The sequence below is a fragment of the Rhinolophus sinicus genome, chromosome 1, assembly GCF_057876585.1.
Source record: "Rhinolophus sinicus isolate RSI-liver-muscle chromosome 1, RSI-T2T, whole genome shotgun sequence".
Classification (NCBI taxonomy): Eukaryota; Metazoa; Chordata; class Mammalia; order Chiroptera; family Rhinolophidae; genus Rhinolophus; species Rhinolophus sinicus.
In genome coordinates, this window is record NC_142501.1 from 141,393,670 (window position 1) to 141,420,562 (window position 26,893).

Sequence of the window (26,893 nt, forward strand, 5' to 3'; positions counted from 1 at the left end):
TAAGTCCCTTATTGGATATATAATTTGCAAATATTTTCTCCTATTTTGTGGGTTATCCTTTTACTTTCTTAATGATGTCCTTTGAGGCACAAAAAGTTTTAATTTGGTGAAGACCAATTTAATTATATTTTCCTTTTGTTGCTGGTGCTTTTGGCATCATATCTAAAAGGCCATTTCCTGATCTAAGTTCATGAAGATTTACACACCTATGTTTTTCTTGTAAGAGTTTTACAGTTTTAGCTCTTAGATTTGGATGATTATCCATTAGGATTTAATTTTGTATATGGTATGAATTAGGGGTCTAACTTCATTTTCTTGCATGTGGGTATCCAGTTGTTCTAGCATCATTTCTTAAAAATATGTCTTTTCCCACTGAAGGGACTTAACACCCTTGTCAAAAACCAATTGACCATAGATGTATGTTTGTTTTTTTCTAGACTCTCAATTTGATTCCACAGATCTATACGTCTATCCTTATGCCAGTACTATACTGACTTAATTACTTAGCTTTATAGTAAGTTTTGAAATCGGGAAATGTGAATCCTCCAACTTTGTTCCTTTTTTTTCAAGACTCTTTTGGCTATTCTGGGCTCCTTTAATTCTCATATAAATTTTAGGATCAGCTTATCAACTTCTTTAAAGAAGCTAGCTGGAATATTGAGGGGACTGTTGAATCTATAGATCAGTTTAAGGATTCTTGCCATCTTAATAATATTACATCTTTGATCCATGAACATGAGATGTTTTTCCATTTATTTAGATCTTTAATTTCTTTCAACACGTTTTGTGGTTTTCATATTATTTTATTCTTTTTGATGCTATTTTAAACAAAATTGTTTTGTTAATTTCATTTTTTGGATTGTTCATTGACAGTACATATAAATTCAATTGATTTTTATATATTGGTCTTGTGTCCTGCAACCTCGTTGAACTTGTTTATTTGTTCTAATAGTGTCTTAGTGGATTCCTTAGCATTTTCTACAGATAAGATCATGTCGCCTGTGAATATATATATAGTTTTATTTCTTTCTAATAGGGATGACCTTTATTTTTTTTTTTCTTGCCTAATTGCCCTGGCTAAAATCTCCAGTACAGTATTGAATACATGTGGCAAAGAGGGCATTCTTGTCTTGTTCCTGATCTTAGGGGAAAAGCATTCAGTCTTTCACTATGAAGTACGATGTCAGTTGTAGGTTTTCGTTGATGCTCTTTAGCAGGTTGAAGAAGTCCTTGGTTCTTAGTATGTTGAGTGTTTTAATCATGAAAGGTGGTTGCATTTTGTTGATTTTTTATTTTATGTTTATTGAAATGACTGTGTAGTTTTTGTCCTTTATTAATATGGTATATTGCATTGATTGGCTTTCTTATGTTAAAATCTTGCGTCCCAGGGATAAATCACACTTGGTCATGGTTTATAATCCTTTATATGTTACTGAATTCAATTTGATGGTATTTTGTTGAGGACTTTTGCATATGTCTTCATAAGAGAGATTGATTTATAGTTTTCTTGTGATGTCTTTGTCTGGATTTTGTTGTAAGGTAATACTGGCCTCATTGACTTGAAGTGTTCCATCCTCTTCTATTTTTTGGAAGAGTTTGTGAAGGATTAGTGATAAATATACTTAAAACATTTGGTAGAATTCACTAGCAAAGACATCTGTTTCTGGGCCTTTCTTTGTGGAAAATATTTTTATTACTAATTCAATCTCTTTACTTGTTACAAGTGTATTCAGATTTTCTATTTCTTCTTGAGTCTGTTTTGATCGTGTGTCTTTCTAGGAATTTGTCCCTTACATTTAGGTTATCTAATTTGCTGGCATACGATTGCTCATAGTATTCCCTTAAAATCTTTTTTTGTTTCTATGACATCAGTAGTGATGTCCCCTCTTTTATTCCTGAGTTCAGTAGGTTGAGTTTTCAACTAGCTAAAGGTTTGTCAGTGTGGTTTTTTGTTTTTTTTTTGTTTTGTTTTCAAAGAACCAACTTTTGGTTTCATTGATTTTTATAGTTTTTCTATTCTCCATTTCCTTTATTTCTGTTCAAATTTATATACTTATTTATCTCCATTCCTTCCTTCTGCTGTTTCAGGTTGGGTTGCTCTTTTTTTTCTAGCTTCCTAAAGTGGTTAGGTTGTTTACTGCAATTTAATTGTTGTCTTCTTTCTCTGTCTCACAAGACAATTTGCAAATGTGAATGACCATTGCTGAATCTGAGTCATTCAGACCTTCTTCTTTGGGGACAGAGTCACAAGGCTGAATACCTGAGGCAGGTACACAGAGAATAACTGATGATGTACTGGCCTCTCACTATGATGGACTCCCTGTGGTGCTGGTTCTGGGGTCATAACAGGCTGGGGAGTCTGGCTGCCTGGGTGTGAATTCTATCTTTGCCACTTAATAGCTGTGAGACCTTGGTCAACTTATTTAAAGTCTTTAAGCTTCAGTTTACGCATTTGTAAAACAAGCAGAAAGATGGTTACTACCTCATAGTGTTGTTGTGAGAAATAAATGAGCTAACTTGTGAGGTACTTAGCCCAGAGTTGGTACATGGCAGATGCTCAGTGAAGATTTGCTATACTTATTTTGTTGTTGTTGTTGTTGTTAGGTCAGGTAGACCTGTGCTGAGCTAACTCCATGTAAAATAGCTCCAGAGCCCAGAGTTGCATTTCCATCAGTTTGCACTTCTTTGCTGACCATCTATGATCTCACCTACATATACTACCAGGATGAACCTCACCTGCGTTTGCTACCAGGTGCTGAGACACATTTCCCACTGGGGTGTGGCAGCCCTGGATGTTACTTTCAAACAAGAGATCTTTTCTCAGAGATCACAGACCTTACTTATTTGATCATCCATCCATATTATAATGATGATATGAGAACAAAGGCAGGAAATATATTTTCCTAAACAAATTCGAAACAAACTCAGGATGGGAGTACCATAAATTATGAAAATAGTATCATTAAAAAATAGTAATTTAACTTTTAGAGTACCTTAGATTCTCCTCCGGAGGTGGGGATAGAAATGCCCTTCTCTGAACTCACCGGAGGAGCTAACATTAGAGTCCTGTTACCTGAGGCTTCATAGGGTAGCATGTTTTCCCATTGTAGCGTCAGGGCACATGGCTGCTGTTATGTGCCTAATGGGCATTTCTCAGGGATAAAAAAGTATATACATTGTTATTCTCATCCTTCAACCAGAGAATGGCCATTACTTTACAAGAAGAAAAAAAGCATGGATCAATCCTATTCTGGAATCTTCAGTTAGCCTCCTTTAAATATATCCTATAGTTGTTTATGAATGGTATTAGCTAAGATAATCCTCAAACCTTCAAGCAAAGTAATATTTTATTAACTATAGCTAGACAATATTTTAATGGTATTACCACTTGAATATAAACGTTAACATCTAATATTAAAATAATAAGCAAACATTTTAATAATATATTGCTTCTCTTCCTGAAAATGCATAAAATTTTCATGTATATATACCGTATATTGTTCCCCTTGCAACATCTCTGAGGTTTTTATAGGGAAATAATTATTTCCATTTTACCTGTAAGAAGAAATAATTTTTTATTTTTTTTTTAAGATTTTGTTGGGGAAGGGGGAACAGGACTTTATTGGGGGGACAGTGTGTACTTCCAGGCCTTTTTTTCTTTTCTTTTTTTTTTTTTTTTTGTCCAAGTCAAGTTGTTGTCCTTTCAGTCTTAGTTGTGGAGGGTGCAGCTCAGCTCCATGTCCAGTTGCCGTTTTCTAGTTGCAGGGGGCACAGCCCACCATCCCTTGCTGGAATCGAACCGGTAACCTTGTGGTTGAGAGGACGCATTCCAACCGAGCCATCCTGGAGCTCAGCGGCAGCTCAGCTCAAGGTGCTGTGTTCAATTTTAGTTGCAGGGGGCACTGCCCACCATCCCTTGTGGGAGTCAAGGAATCGAACTGGCAACCTTGTGGTTGAGAGCCCATGCTCCAACCAACTGAGCCACCTGGGAGGCAGCTCAGCTCAAGGTGGTGCTGTGTCCAATCTTAGTTGCAGGGGGCGGAGCCCACCATCCCTTGCGGGACTCGAGGAGCTGAACCGGCAACCTTGTGGTTGAGAGCCCACTGGCCCATGTGGGAATCGAACCGGCGGCCTTCAGAGTTAGGAGCATGGAGCTCTAACTGCCTGAGCCACCGGGCCAGCCCCTGAAATAAAATATTTTAAAGAGATTTTCCCCAAGGTCTTCTAATTAGAAGAATAACTACCATCAGTACTAATTATTCTCCCTCCCTAACTTCCTCTCCCTCTCTCCCTTTCTTTCTTTCCCCATTTTTATTAAAAGCATCACTAAGTAATAGACGTAATGTAGATTCCCCTTCTTTTTTCTGGACCTGTAGATGCAGAGAAATTAGAAAATACTAGGGGAAAAGTGAAGGAAATAACTCAGTCTACAAATTGATAATCACCTTTCTTTGGTATATAAATCGAGAAGATGAATTTTATCCAATGATGGGTGAAAAGTAGATTTGTATTTTTGGAAGACTGAATTTAGTATAAATGGTCGAAGGTATAGTTATATTAATAATAACACTTAAATTGTATGTATTTCTTCATACATGGAGCATGCCATTCTTGTTCTTTGTGTAGCCATGCTTACAAATAACTACGTAAGGATGTGAGAGATGGGGCACGTGAGGTGCTGAGGAGACTGCGGGCCGTGGGTTCTAAATCAGACAATTAGAGTGGCCTAGAATCAGCAGCCACACCCACTGAGGCAGGTGTAAAGGTGTATGTGCGTGTGTGTTATCCATCATATCTAGACACTGGTCTTTGATAAGAAAAAAATAGATGATGTAGAGGTGAAATCACTAACCACAAAGGACTCCTCAATTCCTGAAACTGATTCATTCTAGTTTCTTTTATGTATCATTCAATTCCATCTGTCAATCCTCAATATAAGTCCCACTGTGCTGTAAAAGAGCTAATAGATGACGTTTGACTGCTCGAAGGTTACTCATGGTATAGTCCTCTCCTAGGGCAGCACAGGGAGCAATTTTTGGTGGCTATTGGAATTTTAGGACCCTTGCACTCCAGTGAGTGCTGAGAGAAGTACTGGCATTGACTTCTGGGATCCCAAATGAGTTGAATCCCTGTTTGTTATCTAGACTTCTACTTATGTAATTGAACAAAGTTCAGTTTGAATAAAGTTGAACATATTTTTATGTTTATTAGCCACAGAATTTTCTTTTCCTGCAAACTGCCTGTTCATATCTTTGCTCATACTCATACTTATTGGGTTATGTTTTTCTTATTGATTTATAAGAGCTCTTGCATATTAAGAAAATTGACTATTATATGTGTTGCAACTCATTCCACTTGTAGTTTGTCTTTGATTTTATTTTAATAACTATTTTGAAATTCCACTTAATGCTCAGTTTTTGATAGAAAAGTAATAATTAGGACCAATTTTCAGTTCAATTTGAAACTTAGATAAATTCTGTTTCAACATTAGCTACTATGTTTAGTTGTTTAATTCTCCAACCTAAGTTCAATTATTAACTGATGTGTCTTCTGGAATATATGGATGTGCATATGAAGAGTCTAAAATGGAGAGTTTTTTTATGTAATAATTTTTCCTTCATTTCTGTAAGAAAGCTGAATGTACCATTAATGGTATTCTATTTCTTCAATTATTCATGATTTTTCTTTGTAGTTTTACTTCCAATAAATGCATTAGTGACAACCACTCAAAAGAAATTTAATAAGCAGTTACTGTTAATCACATGCTTGTAAGTTTGAGGTGTATCTACTTCCTCTTCATAAAAGCGTATTTTCACAGTAATGTGGTTTTCCAATTTAAAAAATTGTCCATTTGAGTAATTATAAGGAGTCATGACTGATACTATTACTTTCATTAACACTTCAGATCAAAGTAATTTTCGTATAAATCTTTTCATAGTTTCACTTGGAACTCTGATAATTTCAGTGTTGGCATTTCTAAAAACATACTGTTAATAAGCTCCTCCACTGCCATCATTTCTTGGTTTCCTTGTCTGTAAAACAAAGCTGGAGAAATGAGGTTCTTGTCAGGGCACTGAGGTGTCAGAGGCACATGGATTTCAAATCAGAAGCCTGAAACAAATATGGTGGAACTGATGGAGCACACACATACATATCCTTCCTAGCCAGAGATGGCAACTGTTAATGCGACTTTATTCTTCCTAGCCATTTCCATAGTTATTCACCAAACCGCTAGAAAGATTGAGCTTTGAGGTCTTTGTTTCACCATCATTCTTAATAAGCTAAAATGTCTTACTATGATTTATGGTTCCATGTTATAAGACAAAAATATTTTGCCAATAGTTTGAAATTCTTGTCAAGAGCAATTATTGAGGGCCCTATTTAGTGAATTTCTGTGTGTATTCACTAGGCAGGGGAGGGATCGAAAGCAAATGCCTTGGATATACTTCAGAAAGAATTACCATCTTGTCAGACAAGCAAATGACAACTGTGTGAACAAACAAAAAACCTGACTACTGGCATATCTCATTTATTACAAGATGGTCTTAAACTCTGTGTATAAGTTTTAATTTTCACATGTGAATTTAGAGTTTATGTACACTAGAAGTATTTTGCTATTTAGACAATGTTGTTGATGAAACAGGAATTTCCATCTCTTTTGCAAGTCTGATTGCAAATGACAAACACATAATTGCCAAATGTTTAAGAAAAGAAAAGTGCTGAAGCAATGTGGCAGAAAAGTTGTTTGCAGAAAAGTAGATACCTGGATAAGAAGACTTCAAGAAGATGATTCTAGCGGAGAATTAGGAAGGAAAACAAGGACCTGGTTAGATAGAGAAAATAGAAAGGTCATCTTGGGGATTTTGTGTGTGGATGTGTGTCTATTGAGGTTGAGAGAAACAAAGGGAAATTATGCAGGGCATTGTAGTCAAATACAACCAAAGATTTTCAGTTCATGATCAAAAGTTTGTAATGTTATGGATGACCAAGAATCACATCAAATTCCCTTCATGGGAGTAACATGATCCCAACTATACTTAACGTAGGCAGTTCTTCCTACTGCTGTCAGGATGGTTACAGGGTAAGTGGTTATCAGGGACAGAAGCAAAGGGGTGGAAGTGGTGGAAGGTTGTGCATGGTTAGTGCTGAACCGAGTCAGTGAGAAAATAGAGGAAAAAATTGGCAGAACTTAACGATAGCCTGCAAAGGGAAGAATGGGGGCCAGAACAAAGAGATTTGTTTATCAAATCGTTTTAATTTTTCTGATCATCAAAGTTATATATGCTAAAGACATATAACATAAATGTATGTGTGCGTAATGTTAAAATACAGAAGTACATAAAACAATTTTAAATCACTCATATTCAATATTCTTACCATCCAGAGGCAATCAGTTAATATTTTGTACATTTTTTTAGTTTTTATTTCCATAGTATCAGTTGAGATCACACTGTACTGTTTCTGTACTGTTTTCTTAATCTCACATATAAACCTTTACTCATGACATTAAAATCCTTCATAAATGTAATTTTTAGTGGCCATACAATTCATATAATTTTTAGTGGCTTATGAACCACCTTTTTAAACCCATTCCCTTAAGGTCAAGCATTTGGGTAGTTTCTAAATTTATTATAAAGAATTCTGAGATAAACATCTTTGCATGTAAACTTCATTTTTTATTGTTTCTTTAGGATAGAATCTTACTGACATAATTACTAAGTGAAGGCAACAAACATTTCCCCAGGCTCTTTATATATGTTATAAAGTTTCTTTTTTTAAGAATGGTTTTGATCAATTTATACTTGTCTTACTAAAGAATGACATATTAGCATTATTTGTTACAAATATTTGCTAATTTTATTGGTTAAAAGTGATATTGTTTATAATATTTTGCTTTAATATACAATTTGCTAACCAATGTGCGGTTGGACATTTTGTTGTGTGTGAGAGTCACTTGTAATTCCTAGAAGAGAGACATTAAAATATAAATACTATACACATCATTGTAACTTCATTGGCATATTTCATGTTATTAGTTAATAAGACATCTAAATAGATGATAGAATATTTTTTTTCAGTGGAAGAATGGAAAGCAAGGGCCAAGTGATGTAACTGAGGAGTGGACCTAAAGGGTGGGGGGAAGGAGGTCCTAGACCGTAGTGTTGGGGGGACAGAGAGAAGGGAGGCCAGTCATGGGAAATCTGCAAAAACAGATCCCAGTCAGGAGGGGAACTACATAAGAACAGGGTCATAAAGCCAAGATGGAAAGAAAATGAACTCAACAAAGAGCAGAAAGCTAAGGGGGGCCAGGTGGACTTAAAAGCCAGAGGGCAGTACGAGGGAAAGAGGCCTGTCGAGTGGAGAATGAGGAGGTGCCCACTCATTAGAGTACTCCAACTCCACTTTCCACGAGGCCCTGGGAGCGTCTCAAGAATTTTCCAGGCAGGTTCTTATTTATGCAAGTCTTTGTTTCCCTCAAATTTGGCAGAGGGTCCAGAATATGGACCTTTCGTATAACCCCTTCCCCCATCTACCCACCCAGTGTGTCTCTTAAATTTGTGATTTATCTCTTTTAATAATGTAGGTTGCGGTGACTATGTTTTGGCTTTTTGTTTGTTTCTTGGCCCTGATAAGTTGTCCATACGTCCTTTTGAATTAAAAAATGATTAAAAGTACAAGAGAAAACTAGAAGTGGAGAGGACCACAGAGTTCTTGCACAATGTATTTAGCAATGAAGTTAAGGACTGAGGGAGTTCGTTGCCTAAAACCTAAATTTTTAAAAATAACATTTTAATATGCTGCCTGATGATTAGCAACATCTACCCTATACATTTGTGTTTTCACTGCTTATGACTGAGAGCCGTGCCATAAAAAGAGTTTTACCCCATATGACTGACATGGTATTATCGCACTACCCTTTTCCCAATGCTCAAGCTGAAAATATTAGTCATCTTGGACACTGCCGCCCGACATGCCATCCATTAACCAGCTCTGTCAACACTGCCTTTAAAATATAACTCAAAGTCAACTTCTCCTCACCGCCGCAGCATTACCACTCTAGTGTAATCCACCATCCCATTCTCTGGATGACCAGAACCTCCCAAACTATCCTCTGCTTCCTCTTTTGCATGCCTGTGATTTCTTCTCCACACCGGAGAGATCTTAAGAAAAAGAAAATCAGATCACATCGCTTCTCTCCTCAGAATCCTACAATACGCCCAATAGAACCCGAAGTCCTTAGAATAAGGCCCTCCTCTGACCCCTGCCTGCTTTGCTCACTCTGTTGCCACTTTGCCCCTTTCTGGCTATTCTTCAGATACCCCAAGCTTGTTCCCTGCCACAGCCTCTCCTTCCTTCTTCTGGGTTGCTTTTTTACTGGGTTTCCAAACTGCTTCACTTCGTCAGATCTCTGTTCCAGAGAGGAAGGACGTCCCTGACCATCCAGACAAAACAGTCCCCATTTTTTCCTCCTAACCCTGCTTTATTCTTCCTCACAGCGTTTATCATTCTCCTCCCTCCCCAGAACAGACATATTTGCTTGTTGATGATGTTTCCCCAGCATGATGGGAAAGACTTTGTCTTTCTTGGTTCTCACTCTATCTCCAAGGCCTAGAACAAAACCACGCACAGTAGATAATCAGTAACCATTTGTTGAATGATTGAATAGCTTATGTAACCAATTCAAAATCAAGTCTCCAGACAACAGTATGATGGTTACCAGAGGGGAAGAGGAGTGGGGCGAGGTTGAAGAGGGTAAAGGGGGTCAAATATATGGTGACAAGGAGACTAAACTTTGAGTGGTAAGCATACAATGCAATATACAGATGATATACTATAGGATTGTACAGCTGAAACTTACATAATCTTATTAACCAATGCCACCCCAATAAATTTAATTTAAAAAGGAAAAAAACAAGCGTCTTACAAAGTTACTATTTGCTGATAATAAGTTAGTTCATTATAACTAAACTATTTACTTCAGTACTATTTTATGTTGTTCTTTTTCTTGAACACACACACACACTCCTTTCTAATTTTAGCACCCTATCTAAACTGATCAGCCTTGCAATTGATCTTTTAAAGATACCCTCATGTTTCTCATTAATGACTTAACCAGTGTTTACAGATCCACAGTAGCCAAAGTTTTAATCCGTTACATTTTTCTTGGCATGGTTTCTATTATTTCCGTATTTCTTTCACATTTCTTTAGACTATCTACTTTTATGTTCTCAAAAAATGTAAAAGCTCTTTTTAGAAAGTGGTGAAAGATTATGTTGAATAGGTAATTAAGCTTAAACAAGAACCAAACCCAAAAGTCTTAAGAAAACAAGTGTTCACAGTCTTTTAAAGACAACATAACTTAATACCTTGCCAGCTATTCAAGCCTCTGACAAGATTCAATTTCCTGATTGACTAAAATGTCAGACTTAAGGTTAATACCAATATTGGTAATATCCAATTCTTGAAATAAAAACAAAATCTTCAGAAAAAAAAAGTTTTTTTAAAAAAAAATCGAAGTAAACAGCTACAGGAAAGTGCATATTTTAAAATTGGGGGCGTTGCAATTGCCCATGTTTGTAACCTAACGTGACTAAATTTCGGGAAGCTTTCCACATGGGCTCTGGTCAACTTGACAATGCTCTCTGACTCCATAGCTCTTCGTGCTTACACAGCTCACGGTGCTTCGTTTCACCTTGTATTTTATATGTTCGAATTCTTTGACTTTCCATTGTCTCTCCAAAAAGATTATTAGCTCCGAGTTAACAGAGACCACATCAGGGGCAGGCCTTTGACTGCATTTCCCACCTCTCGCCCCCCACCCCCCACCCCGTGCCTGAATAACACCTCCGAGTTATTACTGAAAGTGCTCAGTAAACACCCACTGGAATGGTGGAAAAGCACAGTACTCAGAAAATCCAGAATGCTAGAGGATTTCTGTGGCAATTTTGAGGAAATTAGTATAAACACATTTATTAAAGAGCAAAACTTGGCTAAACCATGCCCTTCCTGAGCTCTTGTTAACCTGACTATCCATTCTGAGGTGGGGATCTACTTTTTTCATCATGACTTGTGGGAGTTGGCTTTCTCTAGCCAAAGTGCAACGCCGGGGTTGGACTTTTGCACATTATTTATGACTTTGTAATAGGTATCTCCTCTCCACCCACATTCAATATTTATTCTGGACTTCCTTTTTTAAAAATAAAAAGTCTGTTAAAACTACCATGGGATATATAAAGACTCATAATTGCTAAGCTTATGAGACCCTACAGTTTACTATGTTAGAGGGGCAGCAAGGAATCACCATAAAGTCTTAACAGGTTTCCAAAAATTAATGAAGAATGCTGCCTAGGATAGAGGAAGAGTTTAGAGAGAAAATGCAAAGAGAATTATTTTTAGATTTAAATTAGATTTAATTTAAAGGCTCTTTAAAGTTACGGCCTTACTCACCAAACATTAATTTCCCTACCTGGCTGCAAAGATACCATCTCCAAATTTCCCAAGCTTTTCCTGTAAGAACAGAAATGCCTGTTACTGGCAGCAGAGCAACAAGGTGAAGGGTGGTAGGTAGATAGAGAGGCAGGTGATTAGGAACAAAGAAAGAAGAGAGGAAGGGAGGGAAGGAGGGAGACAGTCTACTTACCTAGAGGTGGTCAAGTGTGACCTCTATGAGCCAGAGTCCCTAGGTTCAAATTCTTGCTCCACTGTTTGCTATTTGTTGGTCTTAAACAACTTACTTTATTACCTGTCCCTTAGTTTTCTCATCTGTAAAATCGGGACAATACTAGTACCTACATCGAAATGCATTTATGAGGATTACATGTGTTAATGTATGTGAAGCACTTAGAAACAGTGTCCGGTATCCGACAAGGACCACAGAGAAGAGTTAGCTCAAGTGGTTTTATTATGAAGTGATACATTTAAGTGAAAGTTAGACAGGACACTTAGGTGAAGATTCTGCCTTGTGCCTCTTCATTGGCTGCCTCACCCAATGGACCCTTGTCACTGGATATAGTAAACATGGGTGCTTGAAGTCTGGGCTCTTCATGACTGCTTTTGTGACACATTTAAATTCTAAAGTTAAACAAGAAATGTTTCTTGCTTGAGTAAAGCTTGGGAGGGAGGGAGTTGATTGGAGATGGGGTGGGGTTATACTTCATCTGACTTATTGGGTAATTCTCTCATTCACTTTGTCTAAGAAGTTACAGACAGGCTCTCCAGTAGGCATAACAACATATAATATTACAAAGCTTTCGGATTAACTCATCCAGTGTTGGATGCTGAAACCTTAGATTCTGAAGAAAAGTGAGTAGTCCTGATCCACTCCCACCTATGTCTTCTCTCTCTCTGAGTCAGTGTTCCTGGTCAAGGTGAACATTTCTAAGGGTTAGGAGCTCATTCACATCTGCAATCAGGGTGGGGCTAAAGACTAGGATTAAAAGGAAGTGCAGGGGGTGGGAAGGAGCCAGAGTCCAGAGTGGAGGTGGTTGGAGATAGATCCCAGAGAAGCCCAGCCTGGCCGATTTAAACCCTCTGAAGTTCCTGCTAACCTGAGAAAGTAGTGCAAAGTTAGTTTTACTTCAAAACAATCCTCCAATAGCATTATGTTCTCTTTTGGATTTCCTTTCACAGTACCAAGTACCTGGCCCCTCCTATTGTATTTAAGACGTCTGCCACCTTGCCCATGTCCACATTAAGGAGCTACTACTTACTATGTAAACAAGTACTTGACATACAGCTTAAATGAGTTTAGATATATGCTTAGATTAAAAGCATGTCCCACTAGAAATCAAAGGGATTCACAAGCTTAATTTTTATAAGTGATAACTAGTAAATATATTTTCTTTTTTTTTAATATACTTTCCCTTGTAAGTCAGACACCATGCAGATCCCCGCATACACACACATATGCCTATTCTCCTTTCCTGCTATTTTTCCTCCTTAATTCTTTATCAATTAACATACTATGTATTTTACTGATTTATTTGTTCAATGTCTTCTCCACCATGAGTCTATAGGGTTCATGAGGGCAGGGACTTTTTTTTTCTGTTTGGCTCTCTGCCGTAGCCCCAGTACCTAGAACAGGGCCTGACACTTAGAAGGTACTTGATAATATTGATTGAGAATGAAATATACTAATGTTAGTTCCTGTTATAATTTTACTCTTTGAAGTGATGGTACTAATTGAGAGGATACCACTTTACATTTTAAAATGAAAGCCCTCAGATTCTTCCTTAATGTCCAGATAAGATAAACTCTTCATCCCAGAGATGTCAGTGTCCCTTATTTAATTCTTCCTGTTGATACCATTAATGGGATATTTAACAAATTAACCGAAAGAGAATGCTATGGTGGTTTTAATCATACATTTGTGTGGATACTGCTCTATAAAAACAAAGGAAGACTTTGTGGTCTAAAGTGACAACAGAAGGGGACAGGTAAAGGGATGTTACCGCTGTATTCAGCTGAGGCCACGCCCTTGTGTATGTTGCATGTGTGTAAACCAAAAGCTGTGGAGGCATTAATCCTTATTATAGTATCACCATTCTTCTGGTAGGCTCTGTGTGTCACATACATTCTTTAGGAGGACGCTCCTATGAGTGCATGCATGCCCTCATCTTTTTGAGCTCACTTTTTCAATGTTGATTAGTTAGCTTCGTCGCCAACTATTATTGCTGAAACCACCAATAAACATAATTACACGGCTTCAGTCCAATACTCAACACCTTTTCAGATGCAGGCTCGTACCTCAGCGTGTATATGTGTACAATTTCTTCCTCTGATGCTTTAGTCATGCATTAATACAATAAACAATTTCAGCAAAGGCTGAAATTCTGAATGGCGTAAAATCTACTTCTGGCAAATTATATACTACTATTATATAGGAAGCAAATACACATTCACTTGATCTTTACATTAGCTAATACCTCAGCCTTTAGATAAGTTAAAATACTTCTTGTAAAATGCTCTTACTAGGATGTGAAGGTGACCTTAGTATGCGTTACTTATATTCAAAATAGCTCACCTAGCAATTTCCTGCTTTCATATTATGTCTTTACCAGAGCTCCACTTCCTCCTCCCACACCTGCCTGAATCTTGTTTCTTGTTCCTTGTTCTTTTTTCAAATCTACTTTAGAGCTTATCTGGTCTCAAGCTTCTATTTTGCATCTGTTTTTTTTTTTTTCTTCTTCTTTTATCTATATTTTTCCTGTCATTCTAAAAACAAGGGCGATTTGTTAAGACAAAGGATCACTCCTCAAGAGATGACTTGAGCTAGTTGTAAGCAGACTCATCAGAAGTTTACACAGCGAATGTAGCAGATGGGACACATGGACTGTGATGCCACTGACGTATTACACATTTGCCTCCTCGAGGGCTATTTAGTAGGAGTCAATGTGAATGGCAGCAGTAGAAAGGGTGACTCTTACTCTTGTGCTGTGTACTTTTCTATATTGTTTGAATTCATTATAGCTAGTGTACATTGTTTTTACAAAGACCATAGATATCTGTGTGCCTATGTGCATGTATCTTTAGAATTAACTTTGTTCAAAGAAAACAAAGGAAAAAATTGCTTATTTTTGTTTAGCGCAGGCCGTGATTGTAATTATTGCTTTCAAGTATTCAGTGAAAAGCTGCCCTGTCCTTACTACCTTACTCTTAAAATTTATCATCTTGAGATGGTTTGTTTCCTAAGTTTTTGCATTCTTGATGTTTGGTGTAAGAATGTGCATACATGTACACACACGCACGCATGCAAACACCTGCTCACACACCAAACTTCCACACCAAAAATACAACCTTTCTAATGCTTACAGCATGCCACACCCCCAGAGTTTATAAAAAAATTCTTACATAGTATACTCAATTACTCTTATATAAAAGGCAGATTTTTGGGATCCCATTTGTAGCCAAGAGGAATTTAGTCCAAAATTGGTAGTTTTTTGGAAGCACTACTTCAGTGTCATTGAAAGATTACTTCAATTTTCTTCAATCAAAACCTAGCAATTTCATTTTATATGATATTTAACATGATTATAATCTTAGACTTGGTCTGGATTTTGACTCTTTACTAACCAGCTGGCATTTTCTAGTCACTATTGATAGCTTCAGATTATGTTATTTGGGAGCAATAGAACTGTCTCTCTTAAAAAAAATATATAGGTAAATAAATGATTTAAAACTTTCTTGTTCCCTTTGGCCTTTTTACTTCCCATCTGGGCTACTTCAAATTGCTAAGGTTTATAGAATTTAATAAGGTTAACAATTACAGAATAACCACTAAGGGAAAACTGGAGACCACAATTTTCATTTTAGGAAGAGTTACAGATGTGTTTCTCTCTTTGTATGCTATGGAGCTCGTTTTAATCCCGGTTCAGAAGGTCCCTAGTCCCAGATGTCACTTGCTTTCAGGAGCCCGTGTGGAGTCTTTCTGCTCCCCTTCCCCTGATTTCCCAACTGCCTGAACCGACACAGTCAACCTCTGGATGTGGTTCCATCTCCTAACTGCTTGAAAAGGAGAGTATTTACTCTGCTTAAGTGCCTCAGGTCCACCTGATCCGTTGTTATGTACAGACTGTTTTTATTATCAATGAATCATGTTTTAATACTCCCTTTTTTCTTTCTATGTCCCTTCTATTTTCCTCCACTTCTTACCAGTAAATCCATTTCCAGCTCCAAACTGATAAAGTAAGATAAAATGAGGGTTTAGTTCATGTGTAATTTTTTTCTACCAAGCTATCCTAAATATGATCGTTGGTAGTGCTTAGGTGGAAAGCTAAAGGGTACTCAATCCAGATCATTTACCCCAGACATAGTAAGAAAAAAAGCAGTATTTGCTAAAAATATAACATTTCTAAGAAATCATAGTAATATTTTTTGAGTACTTTCTATAGGCCAAGAAATTTTCTAAGCACTTTACATGTATTCATTCATTTAATCCCCAACAACAACCCGAATGAAGTAAGAATTACTGTTTTTCTTGTCTGCGTGGAAACAGTACACGGTTGTAGGTACCCATCTTACTCTAGGAAGGTAGATTTTAAAAATCATTTGTTTCCTTTTGGTTAGTATTGGCGTTTGAATAAAATATTTCTGTTATGTTTCCTTCTCTGTGAAACGCCAGAGCTTCTGTGTTCTTGGGCCTTCCCCAAATCCATTTGTTAAGTGGGTTTTCCATGAAGTTTTGACTGCTGTTGAGCACTTTGTGTCTGGCAACTTGAACACCTCCCTTCTTTCTGTACCACCCCCTCACAGCTCCTTCCAGGTGCCCTTAGCAAATGACTCCCAAGGCATTTAAGTGGCCAAAGCTTACTGACCAATGAGGAGACGTGTGCTGTACATAACAGAATTACGTAGTTCCTGGGATCGGGAGCGAAGGTTGCTTAAGCAAAGCTTTTGTGACTATTAGCCTGTCGCATCCAGATTTCAAGACTGGAAAGGTAGGGTACACCTTATTTGTTTTACCTGTATGGTAGGAGGAGACGGTTGTATTTGGTTAAAGTAATTTAGATCAGGTCAAATAAACAAATGATCCATTTTGTTTGTTTTTAATTGAAGGCAAGAAAAAGCGAAGTTTGTAAGAATTTCAAATGCTGCACAATTTACCTTACCAGCAGCAAAACCAAAATTCTTAAGTTACGAACATTTCTTTAAAAAAAAAAAATCAGTTAATCTAGCAGCTCTTCACTTTGCACAGTTTATAAAGCTAGATCTTCACGAAGTCATTTTTTCATCAATCGCTGCTATTTAAACTATGGGATAAAAAGCGGAAATTTAACAATTATGTCCACTTTTGTTTTCCAAAGTCATTTCAGAGTCAGTCTTTAAAGAAGAAATTTGTGATTTTAAGGTATGAGATAATTAAACAATTAATGGAATTAGTATGATAATTACTACATAAAGGTTAGCGATAATGACATTTTCTCTTTGAGAAAAATTCTGGTATAAGAAGACTCTTGTATCAACCATTTCTTCAAACCAATAGTAAAGTTTATAAAATGGAATTAAGTGTAGGTTATATGCTTTAAAGACTACAAATTAGTTTTACTTTCATTATAAAGAATAGTTATATTTTATGTGCTATTTGAGATTTATTCTAATATTCACTCAAAGAAACCAGAGAAATAGAGTCTGCTTCTTTCTATCTGGAAATGGAGCAATTTGAATAGCATTTGAAGCTAATCCGCAAAAGAAATACCTTCCTCATTATGAATAAAATATGATAAATCAATGTGACAAACTGTGTACATAGGAAACATATATTGTTATACTTATTCATTAGCCTACATCTAATGTTTAGTATTAGAAGGTAAATCGGGGTTTGAAGGAAAGTATAAGTCGTTTCCCATGATTGCTTTTTCCCAGAGTTGGCTTAATATGGGTTTGTATTTTATAACAGAAATTAAGCAATATATTTGTTTAAAAATATAACATGAGAGACGGTACCATTTGGTAAATTTTTTTAAGGATTTCCTTAAAACTGCTTTTATCTGTTTTGTAAAGAGAATTGTTTTAGTGTACATATCACTAAGTATAAATGACTAATAATTTATCTCAGGTTCTTCCTTTTCTTACTATTTTTACGTACTCATTTAAAATATTTCATCCTGAAACTTCCTGCTTTTGTTAGATTTGTTCAAATGCCGTTTTATGAGAAGTCATTCTCAAGCCTCCCTCATAGTCTCTTACTGTGGTTGACTCCTTAGGGGAGGTAAATGTGGTTGACCAACAGTCACAGAGTTAACTATTCACAGCAGCGAATACTTGCTAGCCATCTTCTCCAGTACAAGTAAATGCTATTTCTCAACTCCACGCTGAGGTTCAAAGGTTTAAACTAACTTCACAGATCAGAGGTCAGGCACGAATTGCTGCAATTTGTAGTTCAATTCTGCCGATATGACAATTTCACAGCTATGATGATTGCTTTTTTCCACTTCTGCACACAGGCCAGGCCAGGCAGTTAACAGCGTAATTTGTACAAGTCAGCCTTTGGCACCCAAGTTTAATGAATAACTAGCTGGTGCCTTAGGTTTCACTGGTACAAGGTGCATATTATAAAAAGGGTCAAATGTTAATGCACAAAGACGGAAGGGGTGGGAAGTGATATCTCAATAACCACCACCTAAAAATCATGTGTAAAGGATTAGTAATTTGTATTTATTTTTAAAACCCTATTTCTATGATGTGAATGTTCGTATGTTCATTTTCTTTGCTACTAAAAGAGGTAATTTTTTTTAATGTTAGCAAGAACGAACTGTCTGATTAGAGATTATTGACTGAGCAGTAGAAAGTGAAATTGCAGGCTCTGTTTACTCCTTTCATGGGGTCTCTGATTTCTCAAAAGTTTTTCAAAATGTGGTAACTTCAAGAATCTAGGCAACAAATTGGATAACCAGGGGTTTCTGAGCCCATGATACTAATGAGTCTCCGACATTAGTCTCTACTCTTTAACCAAAAAGCTGAACTCTTATATTTCTAACCCAAATTAGGAATACCTTTTATTGCTTAAAGTTGAATATTGGGACTCTTGAAAAAATTATTAGACAGTGGGCCTTGACAATCCATGCGTTTGCCGTTCACAGTTTTGACTCCCTTTAAATGACTCTGAAACTGCAATATAAATACATAAAATTTGTCACTTTTGTTATAGCACAAGTTTAATTTTCTCCTCTTCCAGACTGGGGTGCAGAAGCAGTTGGATTCTTCCACAGAGCAGAATAATTAAGAGCACAGATTCTGGTCTCAGACCTCCTGGGTTTAAATCCCAGCTTCATCACTTACAGCTTAGGGGACCTTAGCCAATGGGCAGCCTCCCTGTGCCTTAGTTTCCTCATCTCTAGAATGGGAATAACCTTAGAATTTGCTTCATGAGGTTGTGGTAATGATTAAATAAGGCATTGTACAAGAAATGCTTACCCCAGTGCCTGGTGCATAATGAGCACTCGATGAATGTCAGCTATAATTAACATTAATAGTATTATTAAGTTGCATAGCTTGATAAGCCTAGCCTACCCCGTACATCAGCCCAACTTGGTTTAGACTTGGTCTTTGCTCTGGTCATTTCATGAGGGACACAAGATAGGGCATAGTTGGATAAGGTGATTTGGGAAAATTTTAGGATGCATTCCTTTTGAATATCATTGGGAAGTGTATTTTAAAATTCCCATTTCAAGTCTAGCACTCTTAGAGGCTATCTTTTTTCCCCCTAGCTGATTTGCTGTCACATGACAAAGCTTGTAAAAAGAGAGAAGTCTAAATCAGGGGTGTCCAAACTGTTTTCAACGTTTTTTACCAAGGGCCATATGCAGTAAAATACACAAACAGCCAGGCCACTCACTTGAGGTGAAGTACGTATTGCCTCACCTGGTTTATTTAAGTAAACTAAATGTATTTTTGGAATTTGCTGCGGGCCAATTAACAATGGATTGAGGGCCGCGGTTGGCCCGCGGGCCGCAGTTTGGACACCCCTGGTCCAAATCATCTGGTTGCCTTTCAGAGTTGTTTTCATTCTGCTCTTTGGTGAGAAACATTTTAGTTTAAAAAATCCTAAATGATACAACATCAATGGGCTAAGTTCTATCCCTGACGATATGTGTTATACTTACTAGATAGAATTTGTGCTTTCCAGGAACACCAGAAATGAAAATCTTAAAAAGTGATTTTTTTCCCCATTTCATTTCATTCCTATGAAACAAAGAAGTAATATTTGAATAAAAACATAATTTTTACAACCAATGACAATAAAAATTATGTTCTTAGCATTAAAAAGGTAGTAACAATACCTTTAATTAAATAATTAAGCACCTCCTGTGTGCTAGGATTGGGTGTGGGGCACGGGGATTATAATAGTGAGTCAGATCTAGATTTTGCCCTGGTAAAGTTTACAACTGACTGGAGATGACCACTTTTATACCAATAATTATTAGGTGAAACCATATACAATTGCCAATAGTCTACAGTTTTTGTCCTCCAAAATGGCAGTTTCATATGATTGACCCTAGTGTTCTGAGTGCTATGAAGGATTATAGGCCACTGCAGGAACATATCCCCAGGGGCTCCAGGGACGGCTCTGAGAAGGAATGAAGTTTAAGGATGAGTATAAGCTGGCCTTGCAGGGGGACTGGCAAAGGTTTGAAGCATTGGGAACAGCATGTGTAAGGGGGAAAGTGACACAAGATGAGGCTGGAAAAAGGAAGCAAAGTCTTCCTCATAGGACTTACTGAGGACACTGATGTTATCCCAGGGCAGTGGGAAGATCGTTCAGAGGCTTAAACAGGAAGGTGATATGATCAAATTGTGTGTTTTTAAAAGGTCACTTTGTCTGCCAGCAGAACTAGATTGATTGCAGTGGGCAAGAGTGGATGGGATGATCCATTGGGAGGCTGCTGCAGGCATCCAGGCAGGAACTGGTGGTTGGCAGTTTACAAGATGCTTTCAAATGTAGTATCTTATTTTATCCTTATAACAACTCTTCTTACACGAGGTGTTAATGTCAGCATCAGTTAAGTGGCATGCCCATGGTTACATGCCGGTAGTAGTGAGAACTCGAATTTTATTACCTGACTCTTACCCCTGGTGTCTTGGTAGCTTTAGGCCCAGGTACCAGCATCCCTGGGTGTGGACAGTTGGTTTCTCTTAAGAAAAGATTTCACTTTTAAGAAACAATTCTCATTCCTTGGCGGTCGAGGATTGGGGGTGAGAAGTTACTTTGAGAAAGTCACTTTTAGATGATGTTTGTGACTGTGAGTTGAGAGAAGCAGACAGAATGTGACGTGGAACTTGATAATAGACTGGACCGTCTTTTTAGAAAAATACATTTATTAATTTCATGTATTTATTTACACCCTGCGTCATTCCAAAAATGTAGCTTTCAAAACTACATTTGTTATGACAAGAAGAAAGGGTAAAAAAATCAGGGTAGGCAAATTAAGATGATGCCACAGGCATCCCAAGTCCAACAAACATCTGTCCCCAGATTCCACCATTTGTTAAAGAGGGACTCAGAAGCAACTCCTAAGATTCTTATGCCCAGAAAAGAAAAAAAAAGTGTTCTGTTTAGAGTAGCATTTTCCTTCTACTGGAATGTTGGAAAATTTCCCCATTTGGTCTTCATACAGATCCCATGATATAGTGACAACATCCATAGCTGTCTCACAGAATGAGTGGGTGAGAGGATTGGAGTGAATTAATTAGCCCAATGTCTGGAAACCATTTCTTTTCTCTAGAAATTTCTCCACATGTCTTAGTGTACCTATTTATGTGACCTTCAGTAAGACAGTTTCCTCCATAGTAAAATCAAGGATTGGGACTAGAGCTGGGCTTCGCAAACTGGGTGCCCTGGGGTACCTAATATTGTGTCAGGAGCAACGGGAAGTCACAGGACAAAAGTGACATACGGGTTTTGGTTGAAGATTTTTTTTTTTATGACAAAACGTTAAAATTTTTATGAAATGTGGAGTCATTCTAGAAGCAAACAATTGAACCTAAGTGTTTCATTTTAAGGAAATGTTCTGTTACTTTGAATAGCAATGAGAGGAACATCAATAATTCTTCTTTCCTCCATGAAGATATGACAAACTACATGAAACCTATAATTTTATTGACATTAATAATTTGCTTTCAATTCATAGAGTTTACATGTCCATTACCATGACATTTTTTAAAGGGGGGAATTTTGGCATTATGCGAAGAGTGAAAACTCACAATTCTGCAATTCTGCACAAATAATACATTCCAGTAATAGTGCTTTGTAAATATCTTCTCTCTTCTTCATATAATTCTGCAAGGAATTATCTCTATTTTATGAATGTGGAAACTGAAGCTCAGAAAAGTTGAAATAATTTGTCTGGATTCACTTAACTAGTAAATGAATAGTGCAGGAGTCTAAATTTTATTCTGTTGCCTCGACGGTAGAATTAACTTAATGGACACACCTTGTAATTTGTACATTTAGTTTTATTTATCAAAATCTATGATGTTGATCATTAGGTGTCATCCAGGACGTAGCATTTAGGAAACCATCCTCATAGACTTGGGTGTGGATTATAAACTTTGAGAAGTAAACAGTTTAACAGCTGTTTCTCTATAATTTATTTGAGAATGTGGCACCTTTTATTCCCCCCAGTAATTCATTGATAATAAGGATTAAACTCAGTTCATAGTTTAGTTTTATTATGTGTGTTCCCATCAGGTTAGATCCCATTGGATGCTTTGTCAGTCACTGTATTATAAAGATAGTTACAGCAGAATAATTTTGGAGCTACAGCTGACTTTAGAGGCCATTTATCAACAGATTCCAAATTGTGCTGTCTGTAGTCTTAAAGATCCTGTGGGGTCCCCACACATTCCCAGTGGACGATGGAGCAGAATGGGTGGTGAGCTGGAGTTACTCCCCATATCACCCCCCCGCCAGCTCTACTTCAGTCAGCTCCTGTTTTATCAATTTTATTTGTTTCTGCATCTTGGTAAATTTTTGTTAGAGAATGGGTTCTACACTAAAAAAAAAAAAAAAAAGTAGCAAAACAAAAATTAAAAATCAGTTTGAAAACCACTGGCAATCTAACTCCTTTATTTTCTTCAGGGGAGCACAGTTTGGCTCATCTAGGTGAAATGATTTGCCTAAGAACACAGAACAAGGCACAGCAGAGCTAGAATTAAAACTAGTCTTCTAGCCACCAGTCTGGTGTTGGAGCCGCTGTGCCAAACTGAATCTTACGTGGCTTGTTGAGGGCTCTTGATAGTTAGGAGAGAATATTCTTAAAGGTGGGCAGATTATATATCCACCAGATGTGAAATAAAGGTAAAAGTTTTGTCCTTAAGATCTATTTTAATATCTCATCTGAAATACACTTACCTTAAGTCTCGTAAATTTGAATATTTTCTATTTCATGACTTTAAAGATTATCCTCGGACTCCAAATTCTATTTGGAATTGTGGGACTCTCCATGCAAAGAACGTCCTCAGCAGTGTTAACTACACCTCTTAGGGCAGAACATCAAGTCACTTTGATAGCACCTCTAATCAGCTAGATGGCAGTTCTTGTTTCAGTGGATTTTGAGACCCTCCCTGGATTCAGCAGGAAAGAGTGTGATGATGATCTATTAGTGATGTGTAGCATAAACCCCCATTTGGCAGGGGCAGCCCATGAACTAGATATTACCATCCCCATCAATGTACCACCACCTCTTTTTAAGGCCCTATGAGCAAAAGGTATAGGCTGTACCTGTATTCCTTTCTAAACACTGTTGTTCATCTTGAAGTCATGGGTGCTCTAAAGACAGAGGCAAAAATACAACAAATGGAAGAAACTGGTTATTTTCTTATTACTAGTGCCTGCTCAATGATAGGAAGGGAATAAAGGGTTGCATTTCTTGGTTTGTAGAGGACATGATAGACTAATGGTAGTCCAGTCTTGAAACAAAATGGCCCCAAATTAGTAATACGTGTATGAAAATTATATTGAACTAGAAAACATTTCTCGCAATTTTTTTACCCCTTAGGATTTGCCTCAAAGGGCACTCCAAAAATTGAACTGAGGAATCCCAAGCAAGCTGTCTGAATTTTCCTGCATATTCTTGTTCTACATCCTATAAAGGACCAGACAAATCAAACGGGTGGTTTTTGGTGAGTACACCAGCTGGTGTCCTTTTCTCCTTAAGGAAAACCATAAATTTTCATTCCTATCAACCAAGCTATCTGCTGCTTACACAGGGTGTACTTTGTGTGTGTTTATGTGGCAACATAGTGGTTATACAAAATGATAAGTCATTTTGAACCCACAGTATAAATCCTTATTGTTGTGGCTCGAGGGAAAACTGCTACTGTATGCATGTGTGAGCATTTTGGGAGTTGAGATGAGGAATGATGATTATGTAGTGCTTATAATCTGTCTTTTTTTCTTTTATTAAATTAATTTCAGGTGTACAAAACAACATAATGATTAGACATTTACACCCCTCACAAAGTCATAACCCACCCCAAGTCTACTACCCCTCTGACATCGTACACAGCTATTACAATACCATTGACTATATTCCGTATGCTGTACTTTACATCCCGTGACTATATATATATATAGTGCATATATATACATACATATACATATGTAAAGTGCATATATATGTGTGTGTATATATATATACATATATATATGTTATAGTTGACATTCAATATTATTTTATATTAGTTTCAGGTGTATAGTACAGTGGCTATAATCTCTTTTATTTGTCTTTTATGCCCCCTCTCCCCCCCACAAAAAAAAGCCAAGGGTATATTTCAATCAGCATTGTCTTTTGAAAGTGCTGGACATAAGGAAGGATCCTTTGTACAGGCTAGAGAAGATACTTGTATGTTTTTGAACAATTCTCATGTCTTCTCTAATTTGTTTCCTTACCTGTCATATAAGGTAAAAGTAACTCATGTCAGGCTCTCTAAATCATGGCAATCCGGTGAATTGTAACATATATAAATACACTTTGAAAACTATATGCTTCTCTACAGATAGAGGTATTAGTATTCTGTGATGATTTTATGTATGCTGTGGACACAAAGCATAAAAGAAAGAGGCTACTTCTGTCACCTTCACCCGGAACCTTGCACGGCCAGCCCTCCCCAGCCCCAGGCCCAGCCCTCCCATAGCTCCAAAAGGGAGAAGTAATAGATCCTCGTATGTCAGGGAGGGGCTTCTGGTGACACCGATGTGCCCAACAGCATCCCCCCCACCCCCCGAGAAAAGAGTCCCTTCTTTTCATATCCTCTTATCTGGGATCTGGACTTAGTCCACTAAATTTAGGAACGCGGAGAGCTAATTATTTTTTTAATTATAATTTTTTTCTTTTTATGAAAGCATATTCATTAAAGGAAACCTGGAAATTAAAGAAACAATATAAAATTACTTATAACCCCACAATTCAAAGAAATCACAATTAACATTATGGTATATTTATTCCTTTTATTTTTTTTTTTAATATTTCATATATATATATATTCTATATATCGTATTTCCCTGAAAATAAGACATGGCCGGACAATCAGCTGTAATGCATCTTTTGGAGAAAAAATTAATATAAGATCCAGTATTATATTATATTATATTATATTATATTATATTATATTATATTATATTATATTATATTATAAGACCCGGTCTTATAGGAAAATAAGACCAGATCTTATACTAATTTTTGCTCCAAAAGCCGCATTAGAGCTGATTGTCCGGCTAGGTCTTATCTTTGAGGAAACATGGTGTATTCTTAAAAAACAGATATATATATATGTGTGTGTATATATGTATATATATACATATACACACACATATATATATTCTAAAATGTTTAACAAGGTTAACATTAGTAGAGAAATGAAATAAGTATTCTAGCCTACAACTATGTCATAATTTAGCCATTTCCATACCTTTAAACATTATATTTGTCACATCACACATAAATATATACGATTATTTTCATTACATTATATTGTAAGTACCACTGTGGTGAAAATATTTGACTATAAATTTTACCTGTGTCTCTGATTATTTTCTTGGAGTAAATTTCTATAAAGGGATTCACTGGGCCAATGAGAATGAACTAATTTTAATGAGCACTGTAAAACTCTTGATATTGTCAAACTGTCCTCCAGAAATGTACCAAATTGTACTTGCCTTCCCATGTGCCCCTACCAATGATATATGATGATGTTAATTTCACTACACACATGTGAAGATTGAGTTCTTTCTACTTTAAGAAGGTTTAAAATTATCAATATTTCTACAGACGCTCAGGAGATAAAAGCCCATTCCCTCTCCCTGGCCCACCCCACCCCAACCAATGTTAAGTCTCTAGACTAGAAGACAGTATCATCTGATCCACATTGTACATTAATATCAATGTCTCAGATCTCTTCACGGGGAAAAGCATATATGAAGCCTGCATTCATTCACTTGGTATTTATTATCACCACTTTTCTTCATTTCTGTACTACATGCTTCAGGAGAACAAACGATCTTTTCATTGTCTATGGGAAGTTTAATTCAGTTGGTGAGCCCAGACAAACAACAAACTCAAAAATCCTTAAACTTGGATGGTTCACCTAACTTCTCAAGGTCTATTTCTTCTTTAAAGTGAGAGGCTCAAATTTGTCGATTTCTAAAGAGTATCTGAAGTGGTTTTTAGTAAAAAGATGTGAGCACACACACAGGTAGTGAAAACAACAATAGAAGTCATTATGTAGATATGTAAACTTAACTGTAAACATAATACGTTGTATAGTTTCCATTATCTGGCAGTGAAAGCACTTCAATTTCTTTAGGAGAGAAGTTTCCCTGCATTAAATATTAGGAAATGTTTTCAAGTGAATCATTTTTTCAAATGTAAAATTAAAGTAGTAGGAAAATCCTTCAAGATGGCCCCTACCTTTTAGCTCTACCACCTATAATTCATAAGTAAGGGATAAAATACAAAAGGCGGGGGGTCCCCAAAGCAAAGGATGGTCAATGAGCTTCACAGAGAGGTTTGTAGAATCATGACTAGGATTTTAAAGGTGACACATTCTACAGATTAGTGCTGTCTCATCTTCATCCCCACCCTGGCACCAGTTGCCCCCCCCAAACACACACACACTAAAAGTCTACACTTGCACTGTTCATGGATTTTTATCAGATTTTCAAATTGGAACACACCAAACAGGTTTAAGGGGTAAATAAGCTCATGATATTTAGCTTCCTTCACCATTACCCCCCTACACCTGCCAAAATGTTAAAATTGTATAACTCAACTACTGAGCTGTACTGAGCAATTTCAGGGAGACTGGGCCAAACTTGGGCAAGAAAGTCTGCCACTGGACAACTGCTCTTTCTCTCTGAGGTAGATTGCCTCTTGCCTATTAACATAGGGTAGATATT

The 26,893-nt window shown here is 36.9% G+C and overlaps 1 protein-coding gene across 17 annotated transcripts in view; it reads left to right on the forward strand.

Annotated features, from left to right (window-relative positions):
- RBM47 (RNA binding motif protein 47) overlaps positions 1–26,893 on the forward strand; it is a 150,151-nt gene that overhangs the window by 92,899 nt on the left and 30,359 nt on the right. For 13 of the 17 annotated variants that reach the window (XM_019751964.3, XM_074324587.2, XM_019751965.3 and 10 more), the window contains one exon: positions 23,496–23,619. The exons of 2 other annotated variants lie outside the window; for them this stretch is intronic. The gene's annotated coding sequence lies outside the window, so the exon portion shown is untranslated. Of the gene's footprint in view, positions 1–3,759; positions 3,872–16,294; positions 16,437–23,495; positions 23,620–26,893 lie in introns of those variants that run through there. 2 more of the 17 variants (XM_074324585.2, XM_019751973.3) reach the window with 2 other exon arrangements.